Here is a 20145-nt window from a genome sequence, read left to right on the forward strand (position 1 = left end):
CCCCCCCCAACTACCACCTAAAAAGCCCCAGCGTAAGCATTTATTCACTGCTCAGTCTTAGGAAAGTGCTGCAGATGCATTTACAGAGAGAGCAACTGCAGCTGAATTAACCAATCTGCATATTCAGGGCCTGTTACCAGGAGATTGTTCCCATGCGATGAAGGAATGGAAGTGCATAAGAGCGGGAGCGGAGGGCCGCACCTGAGCGGGACGCACAACAAGAGCTGTGGAAAGGAGGGAGGAACAGTGCATAGGGGGTGGGTGCAGGAGATTTATCACGACTAACACAATGGAAGGAGGAGCAGGGATGAGTAAGGGGGGTCATGGGGGAAGAACTGGGATTGGAGCAACTGATTTCCTCTACATGAGGCAGGTCTGTTATGTAAGAACAGTCAAATGGATGATTTTTATGTCCTGTTGGTGATAAGCACTTGAGGGGTGGTTGGAGGTGATTCAGGGGGCTTATACTGTATGTGACACTGAGCTTGAGCGGACCATGTGTGATGCTGCTGATGGGTGTATGTGTGATCCCAAATGCTGTGCGGTGGGAATGGCAGATGTTGAGGACGTGTCTTGGGGGTGTGACCCGAGAACAAGGACTATCTATGTGTCCTCGGTTAGGACATCTGGTGGGGTCAGTTAAGGCTCTATGATGACACTGCACGGTGCTTTGTAGCATTTGCTAATTCACAAAAAATTGTGCATTTTGACCCCTAATTAACTAGTTATTGCATGTTTTTGTAACGCTTCTGTTTCTGTCAGCATTTGCGATTTCCTCTTGTCCAGAGTCCTTGCTTGTCAGTGGACAATTTGAGGAAAATAAATTGTGCCTCTGAATTGTTGTACTCTAGTCCCTCATCTACAACAAATCATCTCAAAAGAGAAGACTCAAACTCACATAAATTCCAACAACTCTATTGACTTTTCCACTTGATTTATGATAGGGGGTGCGAGACCTGGGCAGCGGGTCCTGTGTGCAGCTGAGGTTTACTGAAAATGTTGCACTACACCAACATCTCACACACATGCACATTTCCTGTTGTAAAAATACAGCCTCAATCTATTACCGCCACAATAAAAGACCCTCATTACGATGTTGGCTGATTTTCAAGGAGGACTCAAAGTTCATGTTGAGGACCTGAGGGTATGGTCAAGTGAAGGACGCCCAGCAGGATGATGTAATGTTTGTATGAATCAAAATGGTGGCCATGGTGGGCAAGTCAGGCATGAAGAATGGAAGAATGGAAGAGTGAGGAGGCTGCGCCGAGACAACTTAATCAATCACGAGGGTTGTGGACGCGCCGTAGATTACAATGTCCGCTGATTGATTATCATGACATGAGCGCATGCTGGTTTTCTGGAAGCAAATACATTTTACAGGCAGCAAAAATATATGTTGCATTTCCCAGCAAACACCTCAGAGGAAAATGTGATACTAATCATATCCACAGATGAGTCATTGCATTGCTTATTGAAAAGGGTTCGGAATGATTTATTATGATAAGTAAATAATTAATGAAAATGATGACAGTTTTTTCAACATCTGATGGTTTTATTTAGTCCAAATACACTGAGTCTCTCTCCTGAGAGAAACATAGGTTTTAAACTTTTAAGAAACTAGTTCCAGCAACGGTGTGATTATTTTCTAAAATGAAATGGACATCAGTAAGTGATTATCACAAATAGCTGCTGTTTTATTGTCTAAATAATAACCTGCCATTGTGATAATGCTATATTGTGAGCTTTTCCCTTTACTCATTAGGTGTTTACATCAAGTAACATACTCGTTGATAGTATCAGATCATACAAATTCAGGTGAATGACGATCCAGTCCAGATGGACATTGTTGACATTTAATTCTGTCTTTGAAGGAAGTGGATATGTTGATGTCAGGCAACAAGGACAACATCAGCCAATAACAATGCCAATATATCAGTGCACCCCTAGCTTCAAGTACTGTAAGGTTTAACATGTCACATCATGTTAAATGTAAGGTTTTACTTTACTGATTTATATTTCTACATGACAGATAGCAGTGTGTGTTTGTATTTTTTGTGTAGTTAGATGTGTGCGCGCTTGCTGTGTAAGCGGTGCGTCTGTGTGCTTCTTGCAGCCTGCCATGTTTCTGTACATGTAGGATGTGTGTTGATGCCCAGGGAGGCACCATATGCTGTTTAGGCTCAGGAGCATCCCATCACGGCAGACCCGAACAGCCGCAGCTCCTTCATGCGTCTCCCTCCATTAGATCGCGCGTGCATCACCAGCCAACATGGGCCTGCAATCACGCAGATCCACTCTCCTCCTGCTTGTGTTCACGCCATCATGAATAATTCTTCATATAGATTTCTTCTTGCGAGGCTTGACACAGCCAGGTTCAAGACAGATAAAGTGTTCTGCTGAAAGCCTGCAGAGGGCAGAGTTTTACTACTTAAATGCACAGGAACAGAGTGACACATGCTCTCTCTTTTTTTTTTTTTGCACAGCTGACACAATAGAGAAAAAAAGGGGGGTTGGATGTTGGGTTTAGCTTTTACATAGGCACTAATGTTACGATACAAATGATCGCGACAATAAATGAACTGTGCAGCCACAGGAAGTGGTAGAGTTGATTGCTGAAGCCGATGATACAGAATTGTTTAACTCCATGCTTTTTTTAATTTATTGCATTAGGGGGGGACACCTTCAACCATGCACTCTATGCCCTGATTTATCTTTTTCTCATGGGATCTGCCAGTGACTTAACCTGCACTTTAGTAAAAATTATTTTCTAGTAGAAATGAGAAGTGGAGATTTATAGCATGGTCTGGCTTATTTCCGCAGTGCGGTAAATTACACCTGGGTGATTTTTCTCCCTTTTTCTTCCTGTCTCTGTTACCCCTATCAACTGCCCTCCAAAATACCCCTTCGGTCTGGTCCAAAGGGACCATCTGATTACAGTCCACCTAGGCCTCTAATTGCTTTACTATCATCCCGAGCAAGGTTTTTCTCTTTGGAGCAAGCCAAGGATAGACAGCCGCTTATGAATCCAAAATAATTTAAAGTTCTTGATGATGGGGAATAAGAAGCAGCCACCTCATAAATTTAAGTCTTAAGTGATATTTCACATCCTGGGTCACACGGTGTGTAGGTGGTTAGGCCTTAGATCACAGGATTTCAGCAGTTCCTCTTAATGCACGCTGAAAATCAACACATTGGTGCCATTCAGCACTCTGCGGAACCAAAACTGGTCCTCTAAAATCTTTAATTCCCCCTCGAGGAATTCAGCTTCATGGTTAACTTTTGCATTTGCTCAAAGGCAAAACAATTTAGCCCCCCCACCTTACTAGTGAAAAACCTCTCTATCATAACGCGCATCCACATTAACTGATTGGAATTGTTCATCTTTATTAGCATTCATGCTCCCTCCTGGGATAAACATACTTAGGTGATTGCTTCTTTGCCGGTGTACATGATGTCGTTTGATCCAGAGGATTTGGATGCTGTGGTAGACTGTTGTCACATGATCCGCAGGCCGGGGATGTGAGGCCGTTTCATGTCACCTGATATGTCTGAGCTCTCAGCCGTTGGTGGGAAAATGAGACACAGATTATAGGTTCATTTGGGGAATCTTGGAAAATATGTGTTTCCTCCCTCCTGAACATGATTTTAGCTTTTAAAAAGCACGAATCAGTAAATCCAGATTTGTCCTTTCTCAATCACATCCTGAACGTCCATGGTGTCAGATGGTGTTTGTGTCATTCCTTATTTTCCACTAACTCTAGATCAGAATGCTTGCACCAGTTTATTAAACAGGCTACCTGTGTTTAAAGTGGAAATTTAAAAAAGACACTTATGTAATAGAGTATTTTCTGGGATAGCATTTTTGATCCGGTGCAATAATACGGATGGTGCAAAAGTCAAATTCTCCACAGATATACGGTGACAATTTAGCTGCTCCTTTGCAGCAAAAGCACATTTCAAAGCAGCCATTTGGCAATTCATGTGATAATAAAAATAAATAAATTATTAATTGCATTCAAAGGAAGCAAACCACAAAGACAAAAGTGAATCATTAGCTGTGCCTTACATAAAAGCGCAGTACTCAAAAGGTTAAACAGCAAACAGCTGCATGATTATCATCATAAATGCTATCTATATTTGGATGCAGGAACTGAATATTACACTCCAGGTTAAATATATATATTATAACTGATGATGCAATCACAAACTGTAAAATTAGCTTCTAATCCAGGTACCAGCAGCAACATCGTGTCTCCTAGAGCCTTCAGCTGGATTTTACCGCTCTACATGCTTTACAGAGGTCACACTTCATTCATCTATAAAACGCTGTTTGATGGGTGCTTTTCTTACCTGCTGACTTTACAAGATGCCTCCTACTCGTGAGATCACGAATGATGGCGTCTATGTGCCGCGCTTCATAACGTCACGGCCCCCTGAAAACCTTTCTGTCCTGAATTAATGGCTTGGCTGTCACGTCAGTGGGATGCTTTCTCATGCTAGAGGTCAGTGATGCTGACAGAGGACAACACAGAAATCGCAGAAACACAAGCCACTGTACAGTAGCCAGCTCACTCCGTTATGGGATTACACTGATGTACTCCAATTTGTAAAACCAGCCACTGGGTAACAAGATAAGAAACCAAGTTTTGCGTATCATCTTGCAGCTTTGGCAACATGGAGTCATGGAATATCATATATTATTCCACGTAGCTATTGGACAAATGCATTTATTTTCCTCTGCTGCAGTGCTATGTTTAACTTCTGTCATGTCATTTGATAGCTGTGGTCATTAAAGCACATAGATGGCCACGCCAGCCTTTGCTTAGTCGGCTGTTTTCCTGACCTGTACAGCCGAGAGGTGACTCACGTGCCGTCAGGGGCAGTGCACTCTAAAAGCCAGCCTGCTGTGAATTTCTAATTTGCTTTTCCACTCGTGTGATTCGTTCCCACTCTGGTCATACTTTGCTTTGGATCCTGTCTGTGTTTTTAGATGCACTGATGGGGGGGGGGAGACGCTGCATTATTCTGTTGCACGGCGTGTGAAACTCCCTCTGTGCTGTTGAAGTCAGTGATGCAAACACTCTTGTAGCAATAACAGAGGGTACGTCAAGGGCTTCTGCAGAAATACATTAAGAGGCATGAGCTCACATCAAAGCTGCTTCAATTCACAGACGCAGATGGCAAAACAGGACATGCATTACAAGTATGGTTTGATTTTTTCTGCTTACAAACTTTGAACATTGTAATGTGTGACAAGAACTTACAATGATGAGTCTCATCCTCCAGATACACATCACACTCTCAATTACTGCAAAAGTTTTTGCTGTTATCACAATATAAGCACAGAAAAGTTGTAAGTTACAACTGCTGCTCATTACACTTTGCTTTTCCACACGACATCTGTGCCTGCCTTTGTTTATCTAATTCTTATGACCTTGGCCAACACGCATTCTTCCATTCAAGATGCCCCTCACCTCCCCCTTCTCCTTCTGATCCTCCAATGAAATCTGCAGCGATCTCCTTACGTCAGCTACATTGCAGGACCTCTGTGCTCCTCCAGCATTATATTCAGGCCCTATCTTCTCCTGCGTTCATTAGTGCCAGAGGTAGAGGTGACAAGAACGGTCACACATTCTCAAAGTGATAAAATACACAACGGATGGCGCTGCAGGGAATTAGTTACTTGTGGAAACGCTAACAAACTAAAGTGCATGCGATAGAGTCTTAAGAGTGGAGTTTGGTGCAGTGCACAATTTATATTCAGCTGTATATTGATTAAATCTGTATGCCCCCATGGGAAGGAGTATTGAGCATCGTGACTGTAGGCTGGATTTTAATTCTATCCTCTGCATTTTAAATGGCTTTCTGCACCATGTAGTTACAACTTAAGTAACCTACCTCAGCTTTTCCTATAAAAAAAGTTTACGTTTGAGGTTGTTAAAAGTAATAGCTAAATACATTTCTTGGTGACACAGTTTGCATTCAGAGCAACATAAGGAAGGCATCTATTCACACATGTGGAGAAAGGCATGTGGGATAAAGCGTCCTGTCCTTGTCCAGCACTGATGCCTTTAAAGGACACTTAGTGAACCCTACAGATTTGTTAAAGTCAATCTTTTGAATTACTGTTCTGTGTCCGTAACTAATGAATATGTGTTCTAGCTTTGTGTTACATGTTTACAAATGTTGTTTGCTTTAAAAAAAAATCTTGGAGTGTCTTAGTTTTGACACTAGCGAGTACTGCAGCATTTGAATGAGCTGTGTTTTAAAAATACTTTCATTATGTTGGCAAAAAAGCAAAAAATACTATTTTAAAACTACACTTTTAAAAGTATGAATGCAAACACTGCCAATAGCCCTGTCATCCTCACACAAAAATACCTCTCTGTACTTTACCTTTTTGCACAAAATGAGGAAAAGAGGGCAGACAATTTGGTTTAGTGCAAAGCATATTACCTGGAAAAAGGGGGGGGAAAGGGCAGTTTGGTGGTCAAGACAAATATTAACTTCAAAGTTAATAAGCTTTTAGCGAATTGCCGTTCTGGGGGTTATTTATGACTGACTACACACTCACAAGCTTTTTATTGACAACAGAAAATTTGTTAACCTAAATAAAATGAAAATTTACCTGCTTTTTCTAATTTATTTGACCATGCGCTGATCTGCTGCCTAAACTTGTGTTATTATTTAGATTAAAATAATGATAATTTAAAACAACCCAAGCAATAAGTGTCCCCTGTTAGTCAATAAACATGTTCACCTAATGTGAAATTTAAAAGGCTTCTCGCAATCAATGCATTAATTTAAACCAGATTTAGTTTATCTAACGTATAGGCTAATAATAAATTTAAAAAGTGTAATTATAACAAGTTACATGAAAAAACATTAACAATTGTCGACGGTCCACTTCAGGAATATCTAATTACATTGATATTTATTAATCGATGACAAAATAACAGTCGCCTTAATTACTCGGGTCCTAAAACTGGATAATGATATGTTCACCGCAATCTGATAAAGCGTCTTCGGCGTGTTTTCTCCATCTTCAACGACGCGCTGGAATGGCGCTTCGTGTTGCTGGATATCACTGCTGCTGCTCCTGCTGTGGGCAGCCTCTCTGCTCTGCATCCCTGCTCTCCTCCTCCTCCTCTCCCCCCGCGGATAAACCGGAATGGTTTCTTCCAGGCGAACCTGTCACTGTCGCCGCGGCGGAGCAGGCAGCCGAAGTGTGAGCGCAGGGGGGGGGGCAGGCTTCATCCACTGCCTGCCATTGCAGTGCGGCGGCTGCTGCTGCTCTGGAGCCACACCAGAGAGACCCCTTTCCTTTTATGTGAGATTTTAACAAGCACGCCGAGAGGACCATTGCTTTCACGAAGGTGAATGGTTATCTTGATTTTTTCCTCAAGTGCGTTGTTGGGGAGCGTGTTTCTCTTTGCAGCCGTAGGAGTTGACTGGATGTGTCCCCCTGCGGGTACAGGCGAACGATAACGGTGCAAGCCGAGGTAACTTAGCTACCTCACTGCTACCAACTGCATCTGCGCGCTATGCTAAGGGGTTAGCAAGTTGCCACGCTAACGTACCTCCTATTTGAAATGGCCAATAACGAGGTTCATTAACGTATTTTATGTGGGACATGCATAAACGGTCAGAATAAGCTACAGAATGCCTTGCGTTAGAGCTGTCATCGAGCGGACGGGTTATTAAGTGCGTCCAGGTAAGATTAGCTGGGAGTAGCTAGCCTAGCTGCTGGAACAAAATGTCGGCCAGCTAGGGGGCTGATTTGACCAAGAGGGTATAAAAGGGGCACAAGATTTAGTGTCAGGGTGCAGGACGCAAGGAGGGAGTGGTAATATGAAGTCAGCTGCTAGAAATATGGCATGGGTTTTTTTCTTCCTCTTTGTAAATTAACGGGGGAGGTGGTGCGCTGTCTCACCTTGTACTGATGTTCCGTTAGTAAAAAAAAACCAAAAAACGAAGTGGGATTTTTGGGAAAGTTGTTAGGTCCTTAGCTGGGATTAGGTTAGTGGCACTGGACTACCTGCTCGCCTGCCCCGCTGTCGTTACATTTTAAACATGTCATAATAATACCAGCTATGTGTGTGCTTGTGTGTGTGGGGTCTTTGGTGGGGATAAACGACTGTTTGGTATGGCGCATGCAGGCTAACTTTCATTGTTAGTTTCCATACTAACCAATGGACAGCTGCTAACATGAACTGAAGGCACCAGTGTTCACCTGTTTAGTATTGATTGATGTAAGTTTTTTTTTTTTTTGCATGTTATTATCACTTATCTCGTTTTCACATGTGCTGTAACCTATTTAATTTATGTACAGAAGACACTAGCATGTTAGGACGTGTAGAAATAAGAGATAACAATGAAGATGTGAGCTTCAGATTCTGACTTGATGTTATCCGGGATTTTAGTAATCGAAATATCCTGTATCGACTCTAATTTCTTTACCTTATCCTTCCAAAAGCTTCTTAAGGGATTCCTAAGTCAGTTTAGCTGCAGAGGAAAACAATCAACCACCTCTTTCTGGTGGTTCCTTATATCTCACAATCTTGTTTTGAATACAAAAGAAGATTGTGAGATGTCTAAGCGTCACTTCCGGCCAAGATGCCAGGTATTAAATGTGTATGAAGTTCTGTTATGTTTTTTGGAAAAATATAGCAGTGGTCCTGTCATGCATTTCACTTGTGTTGTTTTTGTTAATACAGTCTATGACTTTAGCACTGAATGCTATTTAACAATTGCAATGATTTTTTTACCCTATCACATATATAATTACTGCATATTTTACTGGAAGTTTTGTGATTCATTGACGCACATCTTCATCTTGAACTCCCTTGTGCGTGCGACTAAAATGTGTAAATGCTGGCGACTGGCATTGTGATAGTAACACTAGATGAATCTGCAGCTGGGAAGGAAAATAGATTTGTCAAATGAAGTGGGAGAGTCATACTACAGATGATGTTTGTGGTTACCCTTCAGATGTTTCATTGCACAATCCAGTTTGCGTCTTTCTTTCCCTGCTGAAAAACAGATCAGAACACAGAGCTGTACAGGCAGCGACTCTGGCAAACATGTTACTGTGAAGAAGAAAATATCAACCCAAGGGCAGACATACATGTTGGTTTGTAAATCATGTTGCCCTGAGCTGTCATGAGAGCAACCATCATCTGAGTCATTGCGGTTTTGGAAGGACAAGCGCATCTGATATTTTGCCTACTTAAGTTAAATTTGACTGACTGCAGCTTTGTAATCCTGTGTATTTATAGAAACTGGCTGGAATTAGGGGCTTATCTGTTTGGTGGTGACAACAGACATACTAATGAGACTGAATTACTGTATTTATGCCATGTGTTTATACATGCTGCACCTATAAACCTTGGTTTTGCAGATAGGACTATGCACACAGATTACTTTCTTATAAAGGATATCAAAGTGGATGGCCTCCGTGTAGATGATAAAGAATGTGTTTAAATTAAGGATGCTGGAAAACAATGGCTGAAAATGTTTGATTAGAGCCCAGTCTTGATTGTTGGGTGCTGATACCAATTTACATTTTTAGGCTTATGTATATGCAGACACAAGTCAAAGCTACATTAACAAGGAGAAAACAGAGCCATTGTTTATTAATTTACTGGAAATGTATTGTACAAACTAGATACCTGAAAATGAAGGTAGATGTCTTATCGTAAATTAAGTGTGACTTTTCCAATATTTAAAATGAAAATATGTTTTTAGGCTGTGGCTGAATATACTGGCTTTTACCCCATCCAATTTAGACTGTAGGCACTGGATTCAGTGCCAACCTGCAAATCTGCTGGTGCTGCCGCTGCTAATGTTAGCCACATTTAGCAAATAATATGACAATGCATGTGCAATTTTGTGCACACTGCAATATGCCACACATTTTAATGGCTTTTAAAAGAAACTGAGAAATGTGATTAGGGCTGCAGCTAGTGGTTATTTCAGTAATAATATAATAATAAAATAATAAGAATAAAAAATTCAATTAATCTTTACTCTGTGTTCTTGGAAGGCTTTATGAGTTCCTGTACATGGGTTTCTGTCTGTGGAAGTGAATCAGTGAGTTTGTGTCTGTTAGCCTTTAAAGGAGAATGGGGTGGGTGCAATGAATAGACGCCAGCGTATCAGCACTCTGAAGTTTGCCCTGTGCTTTGATGCAAAGTTTCTGCGCTGCTTAAAACAAGATGTTATGATGGTGTAGACGTTAATTAATATTAACAATAATTCAGTGTCCAACCTAAAATCCCGCACGTCAGTGGCTCAGTTTTACTGGCCCATATACATTTTTATTGGTTTGTGGAAAAAAAAGTTTTTATTTTAGAATATATTAATGCAATTTAATTGAGACAGTATTTTATATTATTTCACTTTGAATCCGAAAAATGTTCCTGAAAAAATCTTGAAATAAATATGGTCTAGTATTGCCATGCCCATTTTCGACTCGCCCATTTTTGTTTCCATGTACAATAGGATGGCTGCCGTCAGCCTTCAGTAAGCTGTATAATTTAAAGGTGCCATCAGACTAAGTTAACAGTTAATCTGCAGATTTTAATAGCTTCTGGAGGCTTACTGCAGACTTTTCGCTGTGTAAAACAAACTGCGGTGGATGGAGCAGCTACAAAGTCTGTTTTTCTTCACGTCTGAGTTTGTTGATCAAGTGCTTTGATGAAGGACTCCCGCTCGTTTATCCCAGTAAAGGTTTTAATAATGATTACGGGAACAGCGCTGCTGTTTGGACGCTAGAAACACGCCGCTTTCTTTCACGTCTCAGTAACGGCTCCGCCTCTTTGCTCTTCGCGGTGTGTAAACAGACTCTGTTTCCATGTTAAAGTCATCATCACTGCTGCTGTTGTCAGTGTTTCTGTTTAAAGCTGGAAGCTGTGTGGACTTAATGTGGTCAGACTTTTTATTCACACGCTAATCCTAAATACGTTTGTATTGCTGGTCTGCAGTGTTGGGAAGGTTACTTTTAAAATGTATTCCATTACAGAATACAGAATACATGCCCCAAAATGTATTCTGTAACATGTTACGTTACTCAATGACAGTAACGTATTTGAATACTTTGGATTACTTAATATATTATCATGCTTTTTGCAACAACGTGAATGTATTATTGCTGTGTGATTTATTACTATTACTGAAGGTCCGCAACTCGGAACTGTAGTAATATGGCGGGGTCCCTGTCGGCTCGTAGCCGAAAAATAGCTTTACTTTGTTGTGTGGGTCAACTTTTCTTGCGAGAGACAGAGAGAGGCGTTGAAAGACTGCTCCAATGGAACTTATTGTTTTCGGAGGAAAACACGAACACGGTGTACAGTCGAGTCTTAATAGCTTACTTACAACTGGGCTCGTCAGGCACTCTTCTTGGCTGAAGTGGTTATTATTATATTTACATGCTTCCAGCTCCCGTTTTTCCTCGATGACAACTCGTACCTTTCCACTCCCCTTTTTCTCCCTCCTCGCGCTCACAGACCCATAACGTGTATGGCAGTCCATTCTCCCTGCAACACGGACTACACTGCCCATGATGCTACATTCTTTAGAGCTATGCTTGTAGCATTCTGCCTGTTAGCTTAGCACAACAACAACAACGAAAAGGCGCTCTCTCACCCAGGAAACACACAGTCGCAGAGAGAGAGAGAGAGCGTCGCCCTGTAACCATGGCAACCGTAACGCTGCCGCCTGGAACAAAGAACGTAGCTGTCAAACAAAACCCAAACAGTCCTGACCCGCGACAAAATGAAACAGGAAAGTACCGCAGTGTAATCCATTTATTTCAACAAAGTAACTGTATTCTGAATACCACCTTTTTAAACGGTAACTGTAACGGAATACAGTTACTCATATTTTGTATTTTAAATACGTAACGGCGGTACATGTATTCCGTTACTCCCCTAACACTGCTGGTCTGTTTTCAGTCGCAAACGTGGGAGAGACGCTCGCTTTCGCGTTTCCATGGTGACATGGCGCTTCAGAGACAAAGCATCGAGAACTTTTTTTTTTTTTATATATATATATATATATAATTTTTTTTATAATCGAATTATTCGAAATACTCGTTGCAGCTCCAAATGTGATTGATACTCATAAATGGTTCTTCAATAAAAATGCAGTATTTTTGGACATGCCTAGCTTAAAATCACCTCAGCTTTGACTGTTTTGCCAACTTTAGATGAGTCATGGGTATTTTTTCCCACCACATTTTTAATCAGCCAGGAAATGAATCACTGGGAAGGTCCCTAGTAATTAGCAAGTTACTGCAAAGATGATACATAAATATGCACCATAGTCTCATAAGCTGTGATGCTGACTGTGCTAATGCTAAGGCATTGCAAACAATGAGTTTCATATCTCGATATACGTTCTGTGTAAGTGCAAGTGCGTGAGAAGTGTTCCCGCTGATTTACCCATTGTGTTACACTGTAAATAGTTTGCATTTCAGTGCTAGTGATAGCCTCAGGGGCCACTAGAATAACAAAGAGGGGAATTAATGAGTTAGCCTGTGCTATTTTGAAGAACTGTAACATCTGTGCTTACATCTGTCCCAACATGTTAGTGTATCGTACTATAAGGATTACAGTGTATGTATGTGTCTGTTTCCTAACTCTTAGACACGTTAAGCAATGTGGATGAAACTTTCTATCTAGGATTATCAACATCTATATAGCTTTTGGGAATTATTTTATAACAATTAAGTCTATACATATTATAAATACTATTTGCCGTAGCTTATTTCAGAACGAACAGCTGCATTAACTGTTCGTAAGTTGTTGTTTGCAAATACATGATGATAAACAATTTTTAATGCAATTGCACTTTTGGATCATTTAACTGTGTCGTCATGTATATCTGTAAATAAGTGTACATCAAACAGTGACACCAATAGTTACTGTAATTCTTACACAATGAAAATGTTGCTTGCAAAGAACAAAAATAAATTAATATATTTATCATGCATTTGCTTGGCATTTACCATTTGACCGTGTAAAGTGATATAATGAAGACAAAAAGAGTAACATGTTGACTTAACATACGTGTTTGTGCCTTAATACATGAACAAACTGAACAAGCACCACGGGCCTGGCAGGAACTTGCCACGGGGCAGGTTTTTGCTAATTTACTATAATGCACTCGTGGTTTTTGTCCATTTTTTTTTTTTAAAAATCATTATTTATTTGAACAACTGTTTTCACAACAAAAGATAGTTTGGAAGTATCTAATTATGCATGTGTTTAAGGCTTTTGAGTTAGCATTCTGTAGATCAAGCTATAAATGATGGTATTTTGTTTCTTATGTACTACCTCACCCTTGGACTACATTTTGGAGACAGTGTTAGTAGATCAATGGGTGTGTTGGACATGAAAAGGTCATTGCTTTGATCCGTGGCCAAATTTAGACTTCCTAGCAAACATGTTTTAACAATATGTCATTGAAATCTATGGTCTCATAATACATTTGCCCTCTGTCTGGTCATATGGCATGTTTACATTGTGGTTGTAGTTCCAGTTACACAGAGGCTAGCTTGTGTAAATCAAGGCTGTCATAAATCCCGGTGTGAAGGGGATGTGGAATTATCAGGACGAATAGGCTTGGAAACGCTTTCATCAGTTTCATTTTGGTGTGAACCTCCTTTTTCTTATAGTGTAGAAACCTCCCTTATCATTGCTGTTTCTCTTTGGCTCTGCTGTCCTCATTTCAATCACTGTGATGAAGAGGAGTTGGGGGCAGGTCAGTGGCTCAGCTTATCAGCACATTCCTGCCTTCTTGTGTGCTCTGTGTGGGGCACTGATAACTTCCACTGGGATGATTGAGTTCAGGACCAGATTTCCTGCTCTATGTGCTCAGGACACTCTAGGGCTCTGGTTAGCATCACTAACTGGTGCTGTGGGGCCTGCAAATGGTCTTAGCTCACATTAAGCCTCCATCCACGTGAGTGAGTATCAAAACTTTTAAATTATGTTGTTACAGTTAATGGGATGTAGCCAATAGGAATATACGTATTCAAATTCTTTCTTCAGAAAAAAAAAAATTGTTATTTTTACTAAAAACGGCTATATCTGATTTTAGCAGAAATCGTCTAAAAACGCACCTGATCAGCATCTATGGCAATAGCATCCATGGTACTAACTCTAAAGAGGTAAATATTTGCCCAGGGGTTCATGGGAAAACTTGGGGGGAAAAAAGAAAACTGATTAAACATTAGATCTTGGAGTCATCCCAGTAAATGCTAATGTCTCCCATAACTGCATGACTTTCAATTAAATGTTTGCTATCTTAATTTAAAAAGTGATGGACATATCAGTAATTTATAAAGGAAAATATTTTGGAAAGGTTAGGGTTAGACATCACTTAATGCAGATTGGCATTTAACTTACAAAACGATTATTACATATACTGAGGTAAGTCATCCAGTCAACTCACTCTGTTGTCCATTATTTACTACACCACATGTGCTGGGTTTTTGCCATGTGTTATGCGAGAGGGTGCAGAAAACGGATAAAGTGAAGAAGTACAAAATGTCCCTGTGATGAAGCAACACATGTCTTGTCTCATCTGATGAATGTGTACAAGAAGAGGAGTGTTGGGCACTTATGACAGCAGCAATGTGGCAGCCAAGGCTCTAATAACAGCTAATTATCATACTGTCTAAACACTAATCTGGAAACATGTTAATTGCAGTGTTGACTGCTAGTCTTGACGCTTAGCACATTAAATAAGATTTGCCTGCAGACTGCATTCATTTCAGGCTGAGAAACCCAAAAGAACTTTGGCCTTTCGTGTAGTTTCATATTCAGTCTTTATGCCCAAACATCACCTCTTCAAGGTAGGATCGTGTACTATTTTGAATTTGAAATGTGTTGTTACTAAGGAAACCTAAAGAGTAGAAAGCTAAAGATATAGTTGTAATCTGAGGCCAGGATGCACTTTAATAGAAATCCAAGCACAGACTAAAAGCAATTAAATGATCTGTATTCTTTTATGGTTTGCAATGTTTTCCTGCACCAGTTTTAGTAAAAGCAATAACTGTGGTATTTAATGTGAACTGTGAACGTACAGCTCAAGTTTCTAACGTTCAAACACAGACTGCTGCAGAAGTTAATATGCTGTAAATATGAGTTCAAGTTACTGGAAATGGAGCTGTAGTTCATTTAAATAAGGGAACTGGCGGTTCTGTAGCTCAGTATCTCACTCAGGTTATGCCAAATATTTAAACATTTTAAAAGAAATTTTTTAAAAATCTTTACATGATAAATATACACGCAGAGTGACATTTAAAGCATTTTTGGACCCCATTTTTTTGACCTTGTAGATGTGTGTTTTGCTGTGTGTAGCTACACATTGTTTAAAGAAGATGATTGCTGCTCAGGTTCTTTACATTCCTTTTTAGTTTGATGTGGAAATAATTAATTTGGAGGCTGGGAGGCAGGAGCTAGTGGAGAGAGCAAACTGTGTGTGGAATCTGTCACCACTCTCAGGTTCAGCTGAGAGGGATGTAAATTTAACTCTTCCCCCCTTCCCCGCCGGTGACTGGGTGTCTGTCAGGCTTGTCCAGCTTTATCATTATCCTGACTGATGAGTGGGATTTCATGTCCCACATGGCCTTAGTAAGCTGTGAGCTCATGTCCTTGCATACGGTACTTGTGAAAATCTGCTGCTTTTTTTGTTTATTAGTCTATTTAAATTTGAATTTCAAATTTAAATTTGAATGCTTGGTCAATGCTGTTTTACAATATGACAGGCTGAAAAACTCTTGTTGTAATAGTTGGTGTGTTTGTTCATATTTTTTTTTTTTTTATTGTGGTGCATATTATGCTCCACTTCCTCTACCAAATGTGTAAAAACACAATGGTAAGCCATTCTCAGATGAGTCATCCATTTACTTTGTCTGGATGCACAGTGCATCTGTGTCAGTGGTCACTGCTGCCGAACATGCTCAAAGGGGCCAGTGTAAAGATTGGGTATGCAAATGATGCCCTTATAGCAGTCTGTAGTGACTGTCTCAATAAATGTCAGAAGTTTTAGAAGTAATGAGCACTCTGTGACAGGCAGTAAAGGAGGTTTAAGTGCATGAGGTTGAGTGGATGGTTTATAGTTTAATGTCCAAAAAGGTACCCAGAGCTTTATGTGGGTAGCTGATGTCGTTGTGAAGGATAAAGTGCAGAATAAAATGCTGCTACTTCAGCCTGTAATACAGTAGAAGTACAGTAGTTTTTGATGCTGCTGTAAAGTGAAGGGTAACGCCATTCCATTCCTTGATGACCGCTCTTTTCTTATTGGTGGCGAAGGAGACAGCAGCTCTCCACAGACTTGGTGTGTGTGTAGGTGGCTGGGTGGTTGGCATATAGTGCAGATGACTGAAGTTGCCTTGGGATGAATTCATATGTTTGTGCAACCATGCAGATTGTCCTTACGACAGGAAGCATTCAAATCAAAACAGTGTAAAATGACTTGACTACTGAAATAAACGCAAGCACCCTTATGGTGTCTTACAGTGTCCTCTAAAGGCTGCTTGATTATATGCGGACCACAAACACTGGATTGTGCTTCAAAGAGGCACATAAATGTCTCCACAGGGGGCGATCCAGTGGTTGGATGGTGAAAACGCAAACTGCAGCTCCACATAATTCCCTTTTTCTCTTTAATAGATTTTTTTTTTACTGTCTCTACAGCAAAGATCACGAAGTACCTGCACAGATTTGTACATAGTTAGATGTCATGGGTAAGATAATAGTTCAGTTAATTATTACAATAATAGGTATGTGAAACCAAACAAAAAAAAGAAACAAACACATTAGTTTGTGTTTCTTATTCCCAGATGTCTTATTTTTAATCTTAAAGATGCTTGGGCTTAGTAAAAAATGCCCTATAGCAGGGGTGTCAAACTCAAATACACAGTGGGCCAAAATTCAAAACTGGAACAAAGTCGCGGGCTAACGTTAATATTTATTGAAATATATTTATTCCTCCAGATATAAGAATGAATCTTTTCTTATGGACTCAAATACGTTTTGCTGAAAAACTGAATATGGAACGAGCAAAGCTTAATACTAAACAATATATATATTAGCTGTATAATACCAGTAGGCCAGCTCTAATAGTAATTTGGTATGGCTTCGCGGGCCAGAGTTTGACACCTATGCCCTATAGTATACGGCTGACTGAAAGCAGCTGGTAGCTGATTGAATGCACTGATTTTGTACATTGTTACTGTTAGACATTAAAATGTCAGTCATTTAATATTGTTCACATTTGCACTCATCTGAAATGCGCTCATATGCAAGTTAAATGCCAACAGTGGAGATACCTGCACTGCAGAGGTTGCATTCTTGGAAGTTCAGTTTCAGCACGCTCGTTGATATTCATTTCCCAGTCATATCGCTAGGGAGTAGCTGTGACCATGCACAGCACATGCTCCCTTGCCTAAACAGACTAACTGGTGATGTTTTTATGATAAGCATGGGGAGTATGTTTTCATGTTTGAAATTATAGCTAAAGCGCAATATAGTTGGTTATATAATGTCCCTGACTGAAGCTACAGTTGCAGTTAGAGTAGTCTGAACCAGTGCTACAAAAGTGACAACAAACAAAACACAATGATATTTTAGCTGTTAGATGTTCCTGATTGAACATTTTACTTAACATGTTAGGTTTTTGTTGCTTTGCCTGCCTCTCGTATTTCCCTGTGTGGGTCTTTTCATTTCATGTGCAGTGTCATCAATCTGTTAATTTTACCCAAAGATTATATGAATGTCAGATTTAAAGGTGGTTCTGTTTTTGCTGTAATCATGGAATCTGTGAATACTGACCATGAAGCTAACAGAACAGCCAATCTTCCGTGGGATTTCATTAACACGGTTAGCATAATTTATGTATGTAATGCAGCACACCTGAGAAAAGCAGGAGGTGGTTTGTAATATCCCACATGCTGAGCGAATTGGTGGATTCTGCTCCGATTTAACGGCAGCTCAAGGGTTAAGTCCGATACAGCAGTTTACACTGCGGATGGATGTTCGCTAGTACAGAGGAGTCCCATGCTGTAGCGGAACTGCAGATCCCACACAGATCGCTGCCAAGCTGGAGGGGATTTGTTTCGATCCCCTGAGTGTGTAAGGATAGAGTTAGAGGGAAGGATACATTCAGAAGGAAGATGTTGGTAGAGGACACAGACCCTCACGGGCCAGAGGAAACGTTAGGGTGTAGCTGCGGACTGTGTTTTATAACCCCTCACCTGTGGTCGTAATTTCTGTGGTTTCAAATCTAACAGAAGGAAAGAGGAAGGTGGGGGCAGTGTCCCTCGTAGCACTGATTGGTGCGGTCATGCACTGAGGCTGCTGATGTGCGTCTGCAGGAATCTCCTGCTGGATTTACTGGGGAGTAGTTGGAGTTGGAGACGCTTTTCTCTGTGTCCTCTGTAGTGAGCAGGATGAATTCATGTAAGTACCTCTAATCTTCTATGCATCAGTGTTATCTGAATACTTATGCAGCAAATAGATGAAAGGAGTAAAATTGAAGGAAAGGGAGTTTCACAGTTTCCTTTAGATAATACATGTGCTTCATGGCTGCGGATTAACTTTTCTATCAGTCTTCTGGGTTTCTTCTCTTGACCTTCGTATCGCTCTCCTGCATCTCTGCCACTGTGTTCCCTCAGGTAGAGATCCGCAGTACGGTGTCTTACCATGTTGTATGTGTAGAGTGTCACTTGTCTCTCAGGGGAACCCTTGATTGGCACTAAGGCATGGGCTCTCATTAGCATTGGGCTATGCTCTCCCCGGCAGGAGAGTTTTAGCAGTTGTCAGCACTCCCCAGTACATCGATTTCAATTGCTGAAGTGATCAATCATCTTATTCTACTTTGTTGATTCATTGCCAGCAGCCACAGTGTTGTGTATTCATGTTGTTGTTTTCTTGTCTTTGGCTGCAGTGTAATTTGAAAACTGTCTTGGAGAGAAGCAAAAGGGAAAGAATTGTTTTAACTCAGCAGTATGTTTATTGCTAGGATTGAATATTTAAGCTTGCAGCAGACTTGGCTTCATTTGGCTTTATTGCTGCTAATCATGTGCTGATGCATGTGAACAAAAATAATTGTGAATTATTGCTTTCAGCCACCTGTAAACCTTTAATTATCATATATTATTCGTTTCGACTCATTACTACTCTTGAAATATGAATAGTCACATTTTCATCACACTGGCACTGAAACAGATTTGTGAGAACGATCAAAGTCTCTTTTTTTTCCCTCAGACCTTACAAAGAAACACAATAAATAGGCAGTACAAAGAGAGAGTGGATGTATTTTCTTTGCAGTATTTTATCATTTGTTTTGGTCGATTTGTGGCATTTACTACAACAAGAACCTATTAAATGTTCCTCAGTGTTCATGCTGCAAGGTTCCCCCCTAAATCACTCTGTTGCAGCACCACAACAGTAGAATTAATGAGAGCTATTTTTAGCTACTCTGGTCCCAGAGCGGTCAGAATTGAATAAGTCTCTGCCTCACCCCTAAACCATACTTCAGCACAAAATCGCACAATGTTGCCTCAGTTATAACAAAATATCGTTTGCTTTTTTTACGCAGAGAGTTGCGTTTTTTTAAGCAGGGCTGTTTGATTATGGTAAAATAAATATTATCATCCTGATTGTTTGAAACAATTTAGAGAACATAGTTAGGCTTATCGTGTGTTTTGCTGAACTCTTTAAAACAAAAAGTGTATCCATTTGGTTTACCTCTTTAGTTTTCCTTCAGGCTCTCTCTTTGTTATCTTGGCTCAAGCTTAACCAAACCTGCTACAGCCTGGCAGGGAGGGAGGTTTTTGCTTTTAGGGGAGGGTTGAAGGTCACCGCTGTAAAAGGAGAGGGGTCTGCTCGATTCAGTGACGCAAAACAAAACTAGAGCACTATTTTTATTTTTATGTTAATTATATTGTTTTCATAATCATTGCAAGTCAGGTTTGTAGCTGCACATTTGATTAGTTGCAGGCCCTTTATTTGAAAGTGACAAGAATTGTCACAGCTCCCTGCCAAACTGTCTGCTAGTATTTGCCAAGTAGACAAAATTTACTGTTTCGCTGACTTCAGAGAGGACCTCCGGGGCACACAAGTATATGTAAGT

The 20145-nt window shown here is 40.4% G+C and overlaps 1 protein-coding gene across 11 annotated transcripts in view; it reads left to right on the forward strand.

Moving 5' to 3' along the window:
- tjp1b (tight junction protein 1b) overlaps positions 1–20145 on the forward strand; it is a 69910-nt gene that overhangs the window by 23836 nt on the left and 25929 nt on the right. The window contains exon 1 of one of the 11 annotated variants that reach the window (XM_005929173.3): positions 5025–7376. The exons of 6 other annotated variants lie outside the window; for them this stretch is intronic. The gene's annotated coding sequence lies outside the window, so the exon portion shown is untranslated. Of the gene's footprint in view, positions 1–5024; positions 8253–17146; positions 18471–20145 lie in introns of those variants that run through there. 4 more of the 11 variants (XM_005929175.3, XM_014335788.2, XM_005929174.3 and 1 more) reach the window with 4 other exon arrangements.

Source organism: Haplochromis burtoni, unplaced genomic scaffold (genome assembly GCF_018398535.1).
Source record: "Haplochromis burtoni strain Fernald_Lab_line unplaced genomic scaffold, NCSU_Asbu1 Contig_77, whole genome shotgun sequence".
Lineage (NCBI taxonomy): Eukaryota > Metazoa > Chordata > Actinopteri > Cichliformes > Cichlidae > Haplochromis > Haplochromis burtoni.